Below are 21,246 nucleotides of genomic sequence, written 5' to 3' on the forward strand. Positions count from 1 at the left end.
ACAGCCATATACTCTAGGTAGAATCATGAACTGGTCCAAAAGTTCTGGAAAAATAATTTGAAACTATACCCCCAAAAGTCACTACTAACTAATCATACCCAGGCTAGGCCATTACTAAGAGATGCTCCCCCCCACCACTTGTACAAAAACATTTATAGCATCATTTTGTTTCAGCAGAAAACTGGAAACAAAGGGACTACCCATCAACTGGGCAGCAACTGAACAAATTATAATATATAAATGGAACATCCTTGTGCCAAAGAAACATATGTATAAAATGATCCAAGAGACAGATTCAGAGAAACCTGAGAAGATTTATATAAATTGACAGAAGTTGTGAAATCAGCAGAACTAGAACAATTTATATGTTGGGCTTTTTTGTTAGTTGGTTTTTTTTTTTTTGCTTTTTGGTGAGGCAATTGGGGTTAAGTGACTTGCCCAGGGTCACACAGCTAGTGAGTGTCAAGTATCTAAGGTCAAATTTGAACTCAGGTCCTCCTTACTCCAAGGACAGAGCTCTACCCACTGCGCCACCTAACTGCCCCTAGAACAATTTTTATGACAACACTATAAAGGAAAAACAGAACTATGATCAATACGAGAATAACCACGACTCCAAAAGATAGATGAGTCATACTTCACACCTCTTGAGAAGTAAAGTGATGAACCACAAGTGTACAATGAGACATACATTACAGACAGAGCTAATCTACAGATTTTCTTGTTTGACTGTACTTGTTACAAGGGAGGATGTTATGGGGAAAACAGAAGGTAGTAAAAGTGATACCAAAAAAAAAAAAGGCAAAGAGTTTCAATGAAACATTTAAAAAAAAAAGAAGCAAAAGAAAAAAAGATACAATCACGGCAGTTTTAGAACAACCATTTTAATCTACTGGGTTGATTTTTTTAAAACTTGTACATGATAGAAATTTGTGGTTTCATACAAAACACTTTTTCTCTTCTTTGAACATGGATACATTTTGATGTTTGTTAAGTTAATAAAAAAGAATTTTCAAAAAATATATAAAAAATAAAATCCCCTAAATTAATTTAAGTTCAAATTTTCTTTCTTCTTTTTTTGAGAGTAAAATCAACTATTTCCTGAATTTCTTCTTTAACCAGGTACAAGCTGGAAGACTACAAAGCTAAACCAATTTATGACTTACCCATTCCTTTTTTTATTTATCAGGTTGCCACCTACTTTATTCCCAACTTGTTACTAACCAAAGAAGTTACAAGGTAACAAGATTTTCAGCAGCATAGGATGTGTCTCTAATGAAAACATAGCCAGCGTCTCTAAAACCATAAATTTCATTAAAGCTTTACAACCAGATATACATTTCCCTATAAAATGCTCAGAACTACGCCGTAACATAGTTATGCCTATTCCACGATATTTCAAAACTCTCACACTGTAATTACACACTTTCTGTAAACTGGCATGTATGGTAAAAAATGAAAAAGTGTACAAGAAAAACTAAACTCACACAAACTCTGAGAATCTAGGTGGCTTTTAACAGCCTCATTCCCAAATGTAAATAAATGTAAAGGAAATAAACCTTCCAAATCTAAAAGTTGCACAATATTTACATGGATTTGGGCAGATTAAAAGGAACTCTATAAATATTTATGATTTTATTTTGGTAACTTTTTTGTTTTTAAGAAAATCAAATCCATTCAAATTTTAGGGCCTATGAATACCTATTACTATAGCTATCTTTTCTTCCTATTACTACCCAGGATTTAATTTTCAATAAATGCATATTTCATATTTTGTTTTCCCTTTTTTTTAAGAGACAGATTTTTTAAGGGCTTATCAAGTACCTTTTTTAATTAAAAATTAATTCAAGAGGACTTGGCCTGGACATGCTGAGAAATCTTTTAAAGGCTATTTGCAGCCTACAAAAACTAGAAAATAAAATTAAATGTCTCAGAAATGTTCAGATTCCCCCCCCCCCCCCCCCCAAAAAACAACATGATTTCTCATCTTACCCTAATATTTATTACTCATTTCCTCTATTTTTAAAATACAAAATAAGAAAAAGACAAACGGTGAAGCTTGGAGATAAGAAGTAAGGTATAAAAGATCTGAACATTTTTTAGTACATAAACCATTAACATATCCTGAAGATTCATAAATTAAACTTGCAGATGTGCATGCCGAAACACGTAACTGAAAATATGCTCAGGTCTTGGGCATTCTCCAGTGGTATTGTGACCAAAGCATCCAGAGAATGTGTTGACTATAACACAATCAGCACATTAAATAACCAGCTTCATCTGACTTTGCAAAACATTCCAACTTTTAGAACAAAAAAATGACATGTTGGACATTTCCAAGTTGCTGGAAAATACATTGTCACACAACTAGCAAGGATATGTTATTGTCTTATCTACTCCACTAAGACCCCACTCACCAAAATAACACTTGACTGACACTCCCTTAAATGTATAGTCACTCTCATTCATAAATGTAAGCTCCTTGAGGACAGGAACTGTCTTCTCTTTTGCACAGCTAGATCATGACTGATATAAGTGCTAATAATGCAAAGTTTGATTTAATACCAATTGTAAAATGATATCAAGTCACATTTCGGGTGAGGAAGTCAAGGGTTTTAACACTGCTCCAATGTCAAACCGCATTTTCCTATCCTGGAACATGGATGTGATGTGCTGCTCTATATGATGTTACCAAGAGTAGTGTTAACAACTGCATGCCATAATGCCCAAAGCTGTGGGGTTTTTTATAAGCCCTTAACCAAATAGACAAAAGAAAAAATACTTTAGAGGGATACACTGGCAATACAAAAAAAAAAAGGCTTATTATACTAGAAAAAAATTTGATATAATTGAATCACATGAATGTGATAAGACTAACTCTAAACTAGGATGAAATGTTGGAATGCCTGACTCTATGGTACAGAAAATTATAAAACACACAGGCAGAATAAAAGAAAAAGTCATATAAACTGAAGATTACAGGCAAAAACATTTTTTTTTAGCAGAACAGTCATTCAGTTTATTTATGCTTCAAATTTATTAAAGGCAAGAGAAGAAAATGGAAATGAAGTAACAAAGAAATTTTTACTGCGAAAGTTAGTCGACTGGATCACTTTAAAAATCAACTTCAATTATAAAATGTTAAAATTACCAAAGAGGCAGCCAGTGCACATGAGGAAGCAAGTAAATATTATGATATTTTGAAGAAAATAATCAAAGGAAGCAGATATACACGGAACACATTTTTAATGTGGATGAAATAGGCTTATTCTGGAAAAAAAATACCTTCAAATATCTACATTTCTAAAAAAGAAAAAACTCAACCTGGACTTAAAGCGTCTAACCATAGCCTAGCCCTTCTATAAGAAGGTAATGAAGGGGGTTTTAAATTAATACCAATGCTTGTTTGTCAGTCTCAAAATTCTCCCACTCTGAGAAGTTACAACCATCTATCACTTCCAGATCTTTGGTGGTCAAATAAAAAGGCATGGGTGACTAAAGCTGCTTTTGAAAACATTTTTCAAGTTATACAGCCCAGTTGTGGAAAAATGTTACAAGGACAACAATATCACATTTAAAGCATTACTAATTTTAGATAACTATAACTATTTGGTAATAAACTTTAATCAGAAATGTATTTTTTATCTTTTGCTATTATAGTATATTGATAAACAGATACAAACTTCAAATTTAAAAAAAAATTTTTATTACATATTTCCATTGGGCTAGAATCTATTACCATATTTTACATATAATTATAATTTCAAATAGTGAGAATCTGAATAATGCAATTATTCACACTAATTGAGACCTAGCTGTATTTGTATCCCCAAACTTCAACACAGTGTTGGCACACAGTAAACATTTAATAAATATCTTTTTTACTCAATTCATTTATTTTCAAAATTCCCTATAACTAAACACCAGTTGACCTAAGAATGTTTGAAAAATGAGGCCAAATACAAATTATCTGTATCTGTACCCCAATCTACATCTGAAGTCACTAGAATTACAAATATTGAGTAACTCATTAAAACCAAATCAAATGGCTAATGTGGGGAGGGTGAAAGAGGGAAGGGATGGGGGTAAAAAAGGTAAAAATATGCTAACTGTTAAACACATTCTCACAGTGGTAATAAAGAGGCAAGAACTCTAATGAAGAAAGTCTCTAAATTCCATGAAGAGTCTCCAAATTCCATAAAATGAGTCTATCTATAGATCAATTTTATAAAATTATCTAATTTTTATTTATTCAATACTGTATTTCTAACAAAACATTTTAGTGAACTGTCCTAAATTAAAACATTCTTTATAAGCACTTAAGTTTGAGAACAGGGGCAAGATGGCAAAGGCAGAAACCCAGCTGAACTTTCCCAACATTCTCCTCCAAACAACTTTAAAATAACATCTCAAATTGAATTTTTCAGGGGCAGAGCCAAGGAAAAGTCAGAGTGAGACATTTTTCCAACCTAAGACAACTTAGAAGGTCAGCAGGAGAGGTCTGTGACATTGGGTGAGGGCCAGTTCAGAGCACTTGCAGGGGCAACACCAGTGGTGGGTGAGGGCCAGTTCAGAGCACTTGCAGGGGCAACACCAGTGGTGGGCCATGGAGGCAGCTGTGACCTGCAGCAGCTTTAGGAACTCTGCTCCCAAGGAAGGTAAGGAAGGGAGCTGGACAACTGATCAGAAAGAGATTACAGGGGCAGCTAGGTGGTGCAGTGGATAAAGCTCTGGCCTTGGAGTCAGGAGGACCAGAGTTCAAATCTGGCCTCAGACACTTGACACTTACTAGCTGTGTAACCCTGGGCAAGTCACTTAACCCCATTGCCCAATAAAAACAAAATAAAAATAAGAAAGAGATTACAGAAGACCCTTTGCTGGCACTGGGTACAGGACCTGGTGCTGTTTGGTAACTCTATTGTCCATAAACACCTCCAGGTCACATTTCCAGGGTGGAGAGTGTTTGTGGTTGCTCACAAGAGAGGAGGGGTCCTGGACACAGTTCCAGGGCAGAAAGGAGCACTAGCGCTTGCAACTACAAGAGAGTACGGGACCTGATCACAGTTCCAGGTCAGAGAGGAGCACTAGTGATCTGTCACAAGGGACCAGGGAACCTGGTCACAGTTTCAGGATCAATAGGAACACTAGCACATGCAGCTACAGGAGAGCAGGGGCCCTTACTGGGTAAAGACTAGAGCACAGACCAGGAGAGCAATGACCACACCTCTCTCTGGATCACACCACCTTGGAGGCATCAAAAGCTTATAGGCCCCCAGAACTAACTGAAAACATCAGCAAAAAAACCCTGCAAGCTTGGGGTAATTCCTTCCCGCCCCTAAGTGAGCAGCACCTAACTTTTAACAAAGTGCAAAGTCAAGCAATAGGCTGGAAAAATGAGCAAACAACAAAAAAAGTACTTAACTATAAAAGGCTACTAAGTGGCAGGGAAGACCAAAACACAAACTCAAAAGACAACAATGACATGAAAATAGCTACAAGCAAAGCCTCAAAGAAAAAAAACCTGATAACTGGACACAAGCCCAACAAGAATTCCTGAAAGAGTTAAAGAAAGAGATGGATGGTAGAGCAAAAATTGGGAAAAGAAATGAGATTGATGTGAGAAAATTATGAAAAGAGAATTAACTGCTTGGTAAAAGAGATACACACACAAAAAAATTCTGAATGAAATACCTTAAAAAACAAAACTGCCCTACAGTAAAAGAGGTACAAAAGTTCACTTAAGAAAATAATTCCTTAAAATAAGAATTAGGCAAGTGGAAGCTAATGTCTCCATGTGACATCAAAAAACAATAAAATAAAGTCAAAAGAATGAAAAAAAATTGAAGAAAATGTGAAATATTTCCCTGGAAAAACAAATGACCTAGAAAATAGATCCAAGAGAGATAATTTAAGAATTATTGGACTACCTGAAAGCCATAATCAAAGAAAGAGCCTAGACATCATATTTCAAGAAATTATCAAAGAAAACTGCCCTGTTATCTTAGATCCAGAGGGTAAAAAAAGAAATTGAAAGGGTCCACCAATCACCTCCTAAAAAAGATCCAAAAATGAAAACTCCCAGAAATATTACAGCCAAATTCCAGAGCTCCTAGAGCAAAGAGAAAATACTATAAGCAGCCAGAAAGAAACAATTCAAATATCATGGGACCACAGTCAGGATCACACAAGATTTAGCTGATCCCATGTTAAAAGGAGTGGAGGACGTGGGATAAGATATTCTGAAAGACAAAGGGGCTAGGATTACCTACCCCGCAAAACTGAGTATAATCTTTCAGTGGAAAAATGGACATTTAATGAAATGGAAGACTTTCAAGCATTCCTGATGAAAAGACTTCAGCTGAGTAGAAACTCAGACATTCAAATACAACACTCAAGAGAAACACAGAAAGATAAATATGAAGGAGAAATACTAAGAGATTCAATAAGATTAACTGTTTACATTCCTATATGAGAAAAAGATACATGTAATGCCTAAGAACTTTATCATTATTAGGGCAGTTAGAAGACGTCTACACAGAGGGCATGGGTCAATTATGTTGGGATGATCTCAAAAAAATAAAAATGAAGAGGTGAGAAAGAGGGATACAATGGGAGAAGGGGAAAGAAGAATGGGGGAAATTATCTCACATAAAAGAGGCCTGCAAAGAAGAGCTTTGACAGTGGAGGGGACAATGGGCAGGGGTTGGAGAAACAATGCTTGAACCTCACTCTCTCTCTCTCAATGAAATGGGTTCAAAGAGGGAAAAATATGTGTATGTGTGCATGGGTATGTTATACATACATACATAAGACACAAACATACTCAATTGAGTATAGAAATCTATCTTACCCAACAGGGAAGTAGGAGGGGAAGGAAATGAGAGAAAGGAGGAGCAGTGGTAAAAGGGGAGGAGGTTAAGGAAGACAGTGGTCAGAAGAAAAATAGACTTTTGAGGAGGGACAGGATAAAGAGAGAGAAAAGGATAAACAGAAGAAAACAGCATGGAGGAAAATACACAATAATCATAACTGAGAGCAAAATGGATTAGAAACTAGAATTCAATATGTTGTTTATAAGAAACAAACTCACTTGAAATAGAAAGACACATCAAATTTATAAAAATAAGAGCCCTTTCTGGGGCAGTTAGGTGGTGCAGTAAATAAGAGTACTGGCCCTGAAGTCAGGAAGACCTGAGTTCAAATCCGGCCTCAGACCAAACACTTGACACATACTAGCTGTGTGACCCTGGGCAAGTCACTTAACAATTGCCTAAAAAAAAAAAATCACTCTAGGCAGAGAAATAACTAGCAAATTTCAGGGGCAGCTAAGTGGCACAGTGGATAGAGCACCAGCCTTGGATTCAGGAGGACCTGAGTTCAAATCCGGCCTCAGACACATAACACTTACTAGCTGTGTGACCCTGCGCATGTCACTTAACCTCACTGCCTAACCAAAAAAAATAAGAGCCCTTCCCAAATTGATAAATGATCAAAGGAAATGAACAGGAAGTTTTTGGAAGAAGACATCAAAGCTACAGTCATGTTAAAAAACACTCCAAATCACTGCTGATTAGAGAATGTAAAATAAAACAACTCTGAGGTACCACTTCACACCTATCAGAAATTATAATTGCTGGAGGGTATGTGGGAAAATAGGCACATTAATGAATTGCTGGTGGAACTGTGAAGTGGTCCAACAATTCTAGAGAACAATTTGGAACTGTGGACAAAGAGCCATAAAACTCTGCATATCCTTTGACTCAGCTATACCACTACAAGGTCTGTATCCCAAAGAGATCAAAGAAAAATACAAAATATTTATTGTCATTCAGTCATTTTTCAGTCATGTCAGACTCTTTATGACCCCATTTGGGATTTTCTTGGCAAAGATACTGGAATGGTTTGCCATTTCCTTCTCATTTTACAGATGAAGAAACTGAAGCAAATGGTTAAGTGACTTGGCAAGGGTCACTTGTGCTGAGGCCAGATTTGAAATCAGAAAGATGAGTCTCCCTGACTCTAGGCACAGCACTCCACAGCACTGGCCACCTACCTACCCTAACAAAATATTTATAGCAAGTCTTTTTGTGGTGGCAAAGAATTGGAAATTGAGGGGAGGCCCATCAGTTTGGTAATGGCTCAACAAGGTGTGTTTATATGATTGTGATAGAATACTATTAGGCTATAAGAAATCATAAAGGAAATGGCCTCAGAAAAACTTGGGAAGATCTATATGAACTGATGCAAAGTGAAGTCAGCAGAACCCGGAGATCATTGTATACAGTAACAAGAATATTATAATGATGATCAACTGTAAATGACTTAGCTACTCTGATCAATACAATGATCCAAGATAATTCTAAATATAAAATGCTATCTACCACAAGAGAGAATTTATGAACGCTGAGTACAAAATGAAGTATATAATTTTTTTCACTTTATTTTTCTTGCTCTTTTTTGTGACATGGCTAATATGAAAATGTTTTGCATGATTTCACATGTATAACTGATATGATATAATGTGATATTTCACACGTATATTGCTATTGTTTTCTCAATCGGTGAAAGAGTGGCTGAAGGGATAGATATAATTTTGAACTCAAAAAATGCTTTTAATATTAAAAATAAATAGTAGTTTTTAAAAAAACATAGATTTAAAAATTAAGTTCCTCCAGTCAAAAGCATTTAAAGAACTATAAAGTGAGTGTATTTGCATATATCTCAATTCTTATTTTAAAAAAAAGTATCGGAGAGACCAAAGGGCAAGGGGTAGAAAATTACAATAATCATCTTTTCAACTGCATATACTTGGAAAAGGCACCTGATATTAAGAAAACATCGGTTCCTAGGAAGATCTTGAGGCCTGGAAAAATAAATTGCCAAAACATGGTTAACTATATTGTATGTCTTGCAAAAAATATTTGAGTCCCAATGTAGCCTACATTATGTTTCTATAATTACATTTTATGCAACTTATTCCAGATGTGGGTAACTATCCCATTTATATGTTATTTTTTAAAAGCAAGAAGTCTTTATAGACCTTCCATGATATAACCTTTCTAAAAGGATTGACCACACAAGATCACTTGATGAGACAATGACCAAAAACAAATAAGAAGAATATAAAGGCATTTAAAGTACAGATTTACAGGAAATTAGGAGAGGCAGTTAGTCTAACCCCTTCATTTTATAGATGAGGAAACTTAAAACCATAAGTTCAATGAATTACTCGCCCAACATTGTAAAGACAGCAAATAACAGAACCAAGATCTAAATCCAAGTCCTATGACGTCAAATCCTGTACTCTTTCCACCTTTCCAAAATTGTGCTCCTTTCTCTTGCCCTTCCTCACCACAGATTTGAAAGAAGGGGCAAGTATGAGAAGGCCAAAGAGAGTCAAATGAAGATCAAGAAAAATTATGGTGATCATTTAAGGAATCTTAAGTGATTTTAATATATTTTAAATAGTATAGTACTAGAAGTCTCATAAAACTCATTAAATTTAGGCAATCATTTATCATGGTCCATAAGTTTCGCCAGACTGCCAAAGGGGTACATGCCACGAAAAAAGGTTAAGACTCCTTGCTCTAGATTTATGACCTAAAATCTTACATCAAACCTCTCCAAGAAACCTGAGTGTCCTGTGTCTCTTCCTTCTCCTACCTTATCCAATTACCAGGCCCTATCAATAGATATGCAAGGCATCACACTTTGTCCTCCAACCAGTCTAGCTCTGACTTCTGAACACACAACTCTGTCCTCTTACCTCCATGCCTTTTCTCACACTGCTCCCTCCCTATGTCTGAAATGTCTCTACTCCTCTTTTTCTCCAGCTCATCCTTTTAAGTTCACCTCACATTTGAAGTTCTCTGTGAAGTCTTTCCACATTCTCCTTCCCCCCATCCATAACAACTCCCCCTTTTCCCTTTTGATCTTACATTGTACTGTTTTTGAAGTTCTCCAATACACTTTTTTAATATTGTGCATACTTGTATTAAACTGTAAAACTAAAGATACAGCATATCTTCATTAAATTTTTTGCATATATGCCAGTACCACAATGTTCAGCAGAGTAGGCATTTAATAAATTATTTTATTTTCATTCTTTAAAATCACTAAAAAAACACAATTCAACAGAAAGTGCTATTAAAGCACTGAATCAAAAATAAAAGTGGGGGCAGCTAAGTGGCACAGTGGATAGAGTACTGGCCCTGAAGTCAGAAGGACCTGAGTTCAAATCCGGCCTCAGACCAAACACTTGACACTTACTAGCTGTGTGACCCTGGCCAAGTCCCTTAACCCCAATTGCCTAAAAAAATAAAAAAATAAAAGTGGATAAGGCACTGAAACAATTAACAACCATATAAGCTACAGGCCATGTGCTTAGTGCTGGAACACAAATGGCCCCCGCCTTCAAAGTACTTATATTACACTGATACTATGGCAAGTATGTACATAATGTCACAAATTGTTTCTGTGACCCAAAATCTTCTCCAGGTATTTTGAGAGCATCATGCAACAGTTAAAGCTAAAGAAGTTTTCATTTATACTTAAAAAAAAAAAAAAAAAAAACACCACCACACACACACAAAACCCTGAAGAACAGGACATAAAAGAAACAGACAAGTACGCAAAGACTGGTTTATGTGCAGAAGATCAGTGCCATATAAAAGTTTTTTTTTTAAATAATCTATTTTTTTATAGTCAAGTTGCAAACTTCAAATTTTTCAGGAAACTTTGTCGGATTTTGAATTATTTCTCTGGCTTTACACTCATAAACTGACTAAATCAAAAAGAGCCACAAACTCTATGAAATGACAAGCAGGGTGATTTCAGAAAAACCTGGAAAGACTTACATGAACTGATTCATAAGGAAGTGAACAGAACCAGAAGAACACTGTACATAGTAACAGCAATATTGTTTGATGAAGAATTGTGAATGACTTAGCTGTTCTCAGCAATACAATGATCCAAGACAATCCCAGAGGACTAATGATGAAGCATACTATCCAAAGAACTGATATGGTGTGAATAGACTGAAGCATGCTGTTTTTCACTTTCTTTCTTTCATTCAAATCTTCTTATACAAAATTACTAATAATGTTTTATATAATTGCACATGTATAACCTATACCTGATTGCTTTCTGTCTCAGAGAGAGGGAGGGAAGGGTGAGAAGGAAGGACAGGACTTAGAACTCAAAATTTTAAATGAAAATGTTAAAAAATAGAAAAAAAAAGCCACAAACATCTTAACTGTGAAATATAACAAATGAAATATGAAATATAAGAAATATGAAACCTTTTGAACTTTCCAATCTAATTAACAAGCACTAGATCCCTGTTATATTTAAGCACTTACTGTATACAAAGCACAGTGCTAGGCATTGGCAACATAAACACCAAACAAAAAACAGTCCCTGCCCTAGAAGAGCTGACATAATGGAGAAACACATAGTTGGACATATACAGAATTATTTGAGAAAGCAGAGAGCACAAATAACTAAAGAAATAAAGAGAGGCTTCACAATGAAGGTGACACACAAACTAATAAACCTGGAAGAAATCTGGAGAGATATCTGGGGGAAATAAACCATATAAAGGCATGGAGGTGGAAGATGAACTGCCAAGTATGGGAAACATCGATTAGGCCAATTTGGCCAGACTGAAAGGGGAAGGGTGTGTAATGAACCAATTAAGATAGGTAAAAACCAGATAGTAAAGGACTTTGAATGGCAAGCTGAAGAGTTTGTATTTTAATCCTAAAGACAATAAGGAGCCACTAAAGATTCTTGAGCAAGGGGATAATATGGCAAGCTTAGGAAGACTGTTCTAGCAGGTATTTAGAGGATATATGGAACAGGGAGAAAAAGGAAGCCAGGAGATTAATTAGAAGAAATTACTGAGTCCAGGTGAGAGAGGATGAAGGTTTGAACTAGCTGGTGGCCATATCAACAGAAAGAAGGTAGATAAGAGAGATGTTGTAGAGATAGACTCTGGTTGGCAAATGACTGGACATGGTAAGGGAGAGAAGAGCTGGGAATGACTTCAAGGCATTAGCCTGAGGAACTCAAGTAGTGTTACCCTTAACTGAACCCTTAACTGAAATAGGGAAGTCTGGAGTAGAGGTGGGTTTAGGGAAGATTTCTGAGTTTGAGATGCCTATGGGACACTTGGTCGATGTCTAAAAGGATGAGTCAAGACTACATAGCTCATGAAAGAGTCCAGGGCATTACCTTACTGGTACAAAGATACCAAGCAGAGCTGATAATATCACCAAAGAAATAATGAAGAAAGAAAGGAAGAGGGCCCAGGGCAGAGCTTTGCAGGTCCATCAATAGTTAATGGTTGATGATCCGGCAAAAAAGACTCCGTGCACAATTTCATGAAAAACTAGAGAGTAAAGAGAGAGTACACAAGAGGAGGGGGGCAGTCACACTGTCAATGAGACAGAGGATTTTGAGAACTGAGAAAAGTCCATCAGATTTTGCAACTGAAAGATCTGGTAACCTTGGAAAGAATAAGCTCATTGATAAACCTACAAAACTGAAATCAGAAACCAGATTGCAAAGTGTTAAAGAGTGAGAAGACAGGAAAATGGAGGCAGTTGAGTGCAGAGAGCTTTTTCTAGGTTTGCTATGAACGACAGGAAATACAGGATAGTATCTTGTAGGAATGGCAGGGTCAAGTGAAGTGTTTTTTTAGGCTAAAGAGACCCAGACATGTTTGAAGAAGAAGGCTGGGAACCAGTAGATAGGAAGAAAATAAGAATCAGACAAAGAAGTAAAATGATTGAGGCGGTGAGATGGGAGAGGGCAGGATTGAGGGTACAAACAGAAGGGCTATCCTTGGCAAGGACTGGGGAATGATGGCAAGGACTTTGGAAGTATAACATAAAGGGAAGTATGACAGTAAGTCATTTCCTCAGTAAGTAGGAAGCAAGGTTCTCTGCTGAACCTTGGGGAGACTGAAGGGGGAAATGGTGGTATAGGAGAATTAAGAAGAAAGTTTGAGATAGATACTATGGGGAGTACTACAGAAAGTCAATTAGGAAAGAATAAAAGGATTGCCAAATGCAGCAGTGAGGGCCGAGCTGAGATCAAATAACAGAAATTTGTAGTGTACCCACTCAACATGGTTGTGAGACTTCCTCCAGTTCTCTTCAGCAGCCTATAAGTAGGGAAAAAAGGGAAAAAAATCCCAGGATTGGGATATGGCAAGGCATAAGTGGGGTCAGGACAAGGAGGCCAAGGATTTTGGAAGAAACAGTAAATTAAACTGGTTAACTACAGCGTCCAGATTGAGAAAGAAAGTGAGGCCTGAGCAGTGAAGGATGGAATGACAGGAAGTTGTGGTAAAGATGAAGAACAGGTTTAGAAGGGGTGAAAAATGGGGAGAAATGGATGGAAGGAGAGCTGAAAAGTTTAGGAGTAGAGGGCTTCAAGTATTAAATGAAAAATGTACTGTCTTACAGAGAATCAACAAAAATTCCAGATCTCTGACAGTTAATAAAACTTCAAGATGTCTATCTAAACATGGGGGGGAGGGGAACCTGTTTAAAATTTTGTGCTATTAAAGTGCTTAATTAGTAATCGTACCTTAAGGTAAAACAGGTCAAAACAAAAGAGACAGGCTTAGTAAACCACTTAAATTACTAAAAATTTTCTAAGCAACACATAAAAATAGCAATCATAAAGGGAAAAAAAATCAGCTTAAACCAAACAGCCTAATTAAAAGATGACTACAATAGCAACAACAGAGTAACGAATTTCAAAACTTATCAAATGACAGGTTGTAGAAGAGCCCTATGTTTAATTAAAGCTCCCTGTTTCATGTATTTAATAAGCTTTGTGCTATTAAAGAAAATAATTTAAAATTAAGATCTATGCACAAGATCAATTTTCAAGTCTAAATACACTTTCCATTGACATACTGCAAGTCACATTAACTTTGATGACATAATCAATTACTTTATTATAGCTACAGTTGTAATCACTGTTAAATTTGCAATTTTTGCAAATTTGTATATACACAATTAAATAATTTTGTTGTGATATAATCATTATACTTCCAAATTATAATTAACTATTACAGGAATTTTTTAAATTTTCACTTTCAAAAAGATGTGGTTCTGTTATTTAATATAAGTTTTCTAGTTATCTATCCACAAGCACCTGAGACTAACAAACACCTCCAGGTATTTTAAGATTATCACAAAGCTTTACACATCTTACAGGCAAAATGCCCAAAATCCTTCCACTAAATTATATCACTAGAAGAAAGGACCTTACTTCATCTCAACAAAAGTTAAGATGCAGATTTAGGGTCATCAGAAACAACACTTTATATTACACTATACAATGAACAAATTTCTCTAGGATATCCAATTCCATTTTTAGCATGGAAGTTCTACTTGGCTTATTAATTATTTAAAACTGGCAATGTTAAACATTTGAAGTCATACAGTCTTCCAAATCTATAAGATTCTTTTTGTATTACTAAACAGATGACAAACCAGTATGTAGAAACATAAACAAAGGATTGTTTTACAAAGTTCTACAAAGTCCTTGCAACAAATATTTCAGTCCACCATTCCACAAAATTAAGTTTTTTCTGTATTTTATTTCATATGCCCCCAAGAAAAACATTTTAAAGAAAAAAGCAAAATAACTTGGAATTACTGTAATTGTTTTAATCATCTCATTTTTTAAAATTTCTAAAATGGAACTATTTCACAAATCCAAACAGATTTTTTTTTCCTATTACATTTTAGCTTATGAGTAGATTTCACAGTCTATCACAGTCAGAAACACAAGTTAGAAGAAATAATAGCAGACACAAAATTTATTTAAAAAACTCTTTTCCACAGTTGTAAAAGTCAAACTGAATTCTGTGATAAAATTACGCAAAATACAAAGGAATTATATCTGAGTCTTCTCTTCTCTATGCTGATCTCCACCTTGCCTCATCCCCGCCATCCCAATCTTTGATCCAGTGACACTAGTCTCCTAAATGTTCCCTGAACAAGATACTTTATCACCAGACTCCAAGCATTTTCACTGGCTGTCCTTCATATCTGAAATGCTCTACCATCTCATCTCTGCCTCTGGATTTCCCCTGCTTTCTTCAAGTCCCAGATAAAATCCCACCTTGCACACAAAGCCTTTGCCAACTTTTCTTAATTCTAGTGCCTTCCTTCTGTTGATTATTTCCAATTTATCCTGTATATATAGTTTGGAGATAATTGTTCGCATGTTGTCTCCTCCGTTAAACTGTAAGCTCCTTGAGAGTAGGGATTGTCTTCCTATTACCTGAGCTTAGTACAGTGCCAGGCACATAGAAGATGCTTAATAAATATTTATAATTGATACAGTGACTTTGTGTTTCACCAGGATTTGTGCTAAGAAGTCCTTCACAACAGTCTTCCTTACAGGAAAGGATACCAGTAAAGGAGGAGAAAGGTCCACATCAGTCTTATTATTCTTAAACAAAGTAATTACTCTTTTTCCTTGTAACCTTTTTTTTTTCTTAATCTCCAGTGACTTAGTAGTCATATTTCTAAGGCTGATACACTCTTTCACACCAATTCCACTGATATCATAGAAGAGAAAAATGCATGGTGGAGTATAAACTGCAGTATTTTCCTCTAAATAATACGTGGAAAGTAACCTGACTTCTTAAAATCAAACTTACTAGTAGTAATCTTACCTTAAGGTAAAACAGGTCAAAACAAAAGAGACAGGCTTAGTAAACCACTTAAATCACTAAAAATTTTCTAAGCGACACATAAAAATAGGAATCATAAAGGAAAAAAGATCAGCTTAAACCAAACAACCTAATTAAAAGATGACTACAATAGCAACAACAGAGTAACGAAGTTCAAAATTTGTCAAATGACAGGTTGTAGACTAGCCCTATGTTTTAATTAGAGCTCCCTGTTTCATGTGTTTAATTAAGCTGCCTTTACCCACAGCATAAAACTTTTAAAAAACTGTACTCAAAATATCTTATCATTTCTAGATACCACACCTTAAGTAAATCCTTTCCATGCTGAAGAAGTAATTCAAAAAGCGGAGGTGGGAAGAAATGGAAGTAGGGAGGAAGCAGGAGACAGAAAGAAAAGATGGAAGTAGAACCCAAGGAATATAAAACCAGAGACAGAGATGCTAATGCTATTTCAACTAGACTGATCATTTAACAGGTGTCATTGGCCTATTCTTATCCTTCCAGCTACCACAATTGCTCACTGACTTTGTCTTCATAAATAAGTGAACTTTGAACTCCAGAAATCTGAGCTTTTAGGCCAAAACATATTTCTCATTTTTTTTTTCTCAAATCAACCCAACATCCCTGGTCTCTTTTCAGGATGTTTCACATATTTATATGTGAAATGACAGTATGTTTCACCCACATAGAAATTGTTTGGAACCAACCAAAAAAATACCATATGTTTAAGAATTTTTAAAATTTGGCCCTTGGTTCACATAAATGAAAACACACTTTATGCCACCAAATAAATGGTTTGGATACAATTAACAGCACATTTAATAGTCTAACAATTTGGTCCTAACTTGGAAGAATAAAAGCTTTCAGAAATGTTGACTTAGCACCAGAAAAATATAACTATAATTTTTAAAAGTAAATAAATCTTCTCAACAACCTATAGGGAGGCTTAAAAAAAAAATGACACAGCTATGTCCCAATCTCAAGTCACACAAATACAAATATCCATGGCAAGCCAGACTTGAAAGCATAAAAATATTAACTGGCTCAATCCTCTGTCAGTTCATAACACCATACAAGCAATATTTTCATAATCTCAAATGTTTTGTACTTTAATCATGACAAAGTAGAATGACCAATACTACTACCATGGTTCAATTTCCATGGCACATACAGACAGTTTAAATAAACGAAGAGAGTAGCCTGACCTGCTTAAAACACAATATCTAATCTAACTAAAATGTATGCAATATAGCTTTTATCCACCACACAAATGAAATGGTTAAAACTTAAAATAAGGAAATTACAAAACTACAAAAGGTGTGCACTAACAGGTAATTTTTTCCCAAAAGCACATTTAATTTAAACTAAATCAACCAAAATAAGTGGACTACGTTCTCATATGATATGGATTCTATGTATTTCCCTCCCTCCCCATATCCTCCACTGACACAAATGTCATCAATCCCTCAAAAGTCCAGCTCCAAAACTGTATCATCACTCATTTGATATTAACTACTTAAAGTATTACCTAAGAAGTGGTCTTTTTTTTTCCGCAGCTGGATCCCAAAGCACAAAGAGCTTTACAGAAGATTCCTATTGACCTAAATTTCCCCTATAAACAAATGGTTGACCATAGTAAAGATCTTAACAGTTTAAGGCAATTCACATTATTTAAAAGGTGAACAGCAATACTATATCATGCTTCTTGAGGACACTGCCTTTAAAAAGAGAGACACAGACAGGCTGCCTCATTCTGGACAAGCTGAAGTTCTACTTTGTCTTCAAGAGTGGCTTCCACGTAGAGCATATCACAATGGAGGTCACAAAGGCTTAGAAGGTCCATTTACAAGGTTCACTTCAGAGAAAAAGCTTGTACCTTAGCGGTATTAGTGTGAAAGAAAAAGGCATTCTAAGCTTTAGTAAGGCAAGAAATTAGGAAATTAGGAGAGCTGCAACCCTGGAATTTTACAACATTCTAATTTATTTTGGCAATAGCATCACAATAATGTAATGATAAAAATAAGAGTAACAAATTTAAATATGCTAAGTTACATATTCCTTTGACCAGGAAAGGTTCTGACATAAATTATGTGATGACATCTTTTCATTTTCTAATCCAAATCTGAAGACTCCTCAAAATGCTACATCTTCATGCTTCTGAATCAAATTAGTGAAAATTCTGTCCTAAACACAGATTTGACAAATTGCTAATGTACAGTGAGACGAAGAAGACTAACTTTTCCTATGTCATTAAAAGAAAAGACCAAAATAAAAGTACTGTGTAAAAAAAAAAAAAGAATCCTACACTTCATCTTGATTTAAAAGAGAAAGAAAAATAGAAAGAGAAAAAATATTGGGGGAGGTGGGATACTTTATAGGTATGACATTTATTCATTAGTTAATTTAAGAAACATTAATGAACTGTTCCAGGGTTCTGAAATTGATGTTTTTTTTCCCTCCCGAATTCTTCCCCACACCTGTCTAAACCCATGCTGTCTTATCGCTGAGTGTTCATGCTTCAGATATTTAAAACAAAAACAAACAAATCAGGGCACCAATGTACTGGTCAATGTTAGCTTGAAAGCTGTTTCCTAAAGTTCCTACAAAAGACTAGTTAAAAACAAGAATCTATGGCCATTATATCAACCTAATCATAATTATTTTATTTTGTAGTTTTCCATGAACAGAATCACACAAAAAGCAACATCTTGGAAAGAGTTAAAGCATCTTTCTGAGAATATTAACAAGACTCCCACCTCAAAATTATACATGAATATGAACCTAAAATTCCAGTCCCAGAAGCTAATGACAAGGTTGATTTTACAATCACAATGATTGGTGAAAAAGTTCACAGGAAAATAAAATAAGGCTGATTTCCTGTTTGCTTGCCTGGCATATATGTTTAGTTATCATCTGAGTCTCTGTATGAATTCAAACTATTTAATAAGTAAATATGATCATAATCCATTACATTTTGCTTTGTTCTTTACTTTCATGCACATCTTATCTTACTCTAATACAATTCTAATTTACTTTCATTCTATTTGGTCGAAAATTATTTAAATGAATTCAATTATTATGCAGTTCTCCTCTGTCTAAACTGCAGTTAACAACATATGTGAGACATTAAGTCCAGGCATCTCAAATATTAGTTTTAGGTGCTTGGCACACTTTACATCCTGACACTAATGAACCACCAATTTACCTTTTCACCTCTTCAACATTAAAACAAATTTCAAAAAAACCAAAAAAGTTCTAAAGTAAAAATTGGAGGATGTAAAAAACAAAAAAACCCACCACTACCTAATCTTATCTTCATCTATAATGTACCACACAGTTCATAAATGTAAAAAATAACTTGTTGATTTAATGGTGTCTTGCAACTTTATTTGGTTTTCTTACTTTTAGCACTCAGAAAAGAATAATGTTTAAGTGGAATTATAATAATTAATTAATGGAATTTTGTTTACCTAAAATACTAAGTATAATACTTGAGCTCAATTATGACCTATCAAGACCTTATCATTGCTCATTGTATAAAATTAGCACTGCAGCTGCAACCATAAGCAGAATCTGGTCTCACCAAGTATATGGTGGATGGGAGAATCCCAAATTCTTAAAAGTCAAATCTCATGAATTAGCATGAAAGTAGGCTCTAAAAAATTATCACAAAAGTAACCATGGAGCATGTTCAAAGTTTTAATCAAACAAGAAACTTCCTTCTTTGGAAAACTCATTTTTAATATTAAGCAATATGAACTTCAAAAATGAACTCTGAGGGGAAAAAAAAAGTTTTCACCTAAGTACTTCCACTTAGGGAAATACCATCAGAAAGAATAAACCTAAAAAAAAAAAAAAAAACAGAAATGTATTTGAGCAGTCCTTTAAAAATTACAATATGAATATAGAAAAGCCTAGACTAGCCAATACTCAGTTCCCAAAATGCCCCAAGTACAAGAAAACAGAGCTTCCAACAGAACAAAACAGAACAGAACAAGGTTTCTTCATAAGCCTGAAGCAGCTCGTGAACAGAAACATGACAGGTGGAGAGAGTCAATTCCTATCAGACCTACCACGAGTTCGTGAAAAGCCTGGTTCTAGGACTCGGTATGTTATGACTTCATTTCCCAGGTCCAGAGGAGTTTAAATGTTGACACCCAACGTCCCCCCCCCTTTATAAAGCGCCAATCCCTCCACTCTTCGCGGAGATCCACCTACCATTTTAAGGCGTCCGTCTCCCTCGCGACCAGAAAAGACATACTTTGATACCTCTGCACAAGTTTCTCTCCCCGCCCGCCAGGGAAGCGGCGGCCGCAGTAAGGGGAGAAGTTCAGACGACAGCAGCAACAACAGCCGCGGCCGCCGCCACGCCTTCCCCGGCCCCGGCAATTGGAAGCCGAGCACCAGGATCACATTTCTCTTTCACAACAATCACACACACACGCATCTCCCCGGGAGTTTGACACACTCCATCCCCAGCGGCTCCCCCGCGCCGCCGCCGGCAGGGGCAGTCGGGGGGCTCCAGCCCCTGATGCTTTGGGGAGGGGGGACTCGGGGGGAGCCGGGTGCGCGGGAGGGCTTTTACGGGGGTCCAGGGTAACGACAAGGGGGGGAGGGCTTTTATGGGGGAGGGTCAAGGGAAACGGCAAAGGGAAGGCGCAGGGGAGCATCAGTAGGTGAGGGGGTCTAGGGTAATGGCAAGAGGGTCACGAGGGTTCTAAGAGAAATGACAAGGGTAGGAAGGGGCGAGGGAGGGCTTTTACTGAGGACCTAGGGCAATGACAAGGGGAAGGAAGCGGGGGGTTGACGGGGGGCTCTATACTGACAAAGGGGGAAAGATGCACGGAGAGGGTTTTCAGAGGAAGGGGCTCTGGGATAATGGATGTCGAGAGGGATCGAGTAGTCGAGGACGAAACAAAACTTTGCGCGGCCGCTAAGGACGGCAGCGAAGGGTCCGCGGGGGTAGCCCGCCCCGTCCGAGCTCAGACGTGTCCGGGAGCAGCACCCCGCCGCCGGCCGGGGGCCCGCGGGAGTCCCCTCCGGGCGCTTCGGGCCCGGGCGCGCGGGGAGGAGGCCGACCCGGCCCCGCCGGAGGGGACGCTCGGGGAGGGTCTGGGAGCCGCGGGGAGGGGGGGAGGGGAAGGTCAAGTTTGACCCCGGGGTCCGCGGCTGCCCGGAAGCGCGAGCGCCGGGGGGTCCTCACCTTCCTAGAGGCCGGCGCGCTCCCCCCGGCTGACGGCCGCGGCGGCGGCCCGGGGCATGTCCGTCGCGGGGACGACCACGGATCCAGGCGCTTCAGCAGGCGGCACCACCCAGCCCGGGCTCAGCCCCTCTCGGCGGCCGCTGCCATCTTGGGCCGGCGGCTGAGACCAAACGGCGGAACGACGACGCCCCGGTCCCGCACCCGCTGCTGCTGCTGCCGTGGCGGAGCCCCGCGGCCGCCCGCCTCATCTTCCTGCCCGGGGGCGCGGCGTGGCGCGGGCTCGCGGGGCCTACGGGTGGCGCGGGCTCCCGCAGCCACG

The 21,246-nt window shown here is 37.4% G+C and overlaps 1 protein-coding gene across 1 annotated transcript in view; it reads right to left on the reverse strand.

Moving 5' to 3' along the window:
- The window catches only part of HIPK3 (homeodomain interacting protein kinase 3), a 100,519-nt gene extending 79,546 nt beyond the window's left edge, over window positions 1-20,973 (reverse strand). The window contains exon 1 of the mRNA XM_027837730.1: window positions 20,928-20,973. The gene's annotated coding sequence lies outside the window, so the exon portion shown is untranslated. The remainder of the gene's footprint in view (window positions 1-20,927) is intronic.
- Window positions 20,974-21,246: the final 273 nt, after the last annotated feature.

Source organism: Vombatus ursinus, unplaced genomic scaffold (genome assembly GCF_900497805.2).
Source record: "Vombatus ursinus unplaced genomic scaffold, bare-nosed wombat genome assembly UNPS02014822.1, whole genome shotgun sequence".
Classification (NCBI taxonomy): domain Eukaryota; kingdom Metazoa; phylum Chordata; class Mammalia; order Diprotodontia; family Vombatidae; genus Vombatus; species Vombatus ursinus.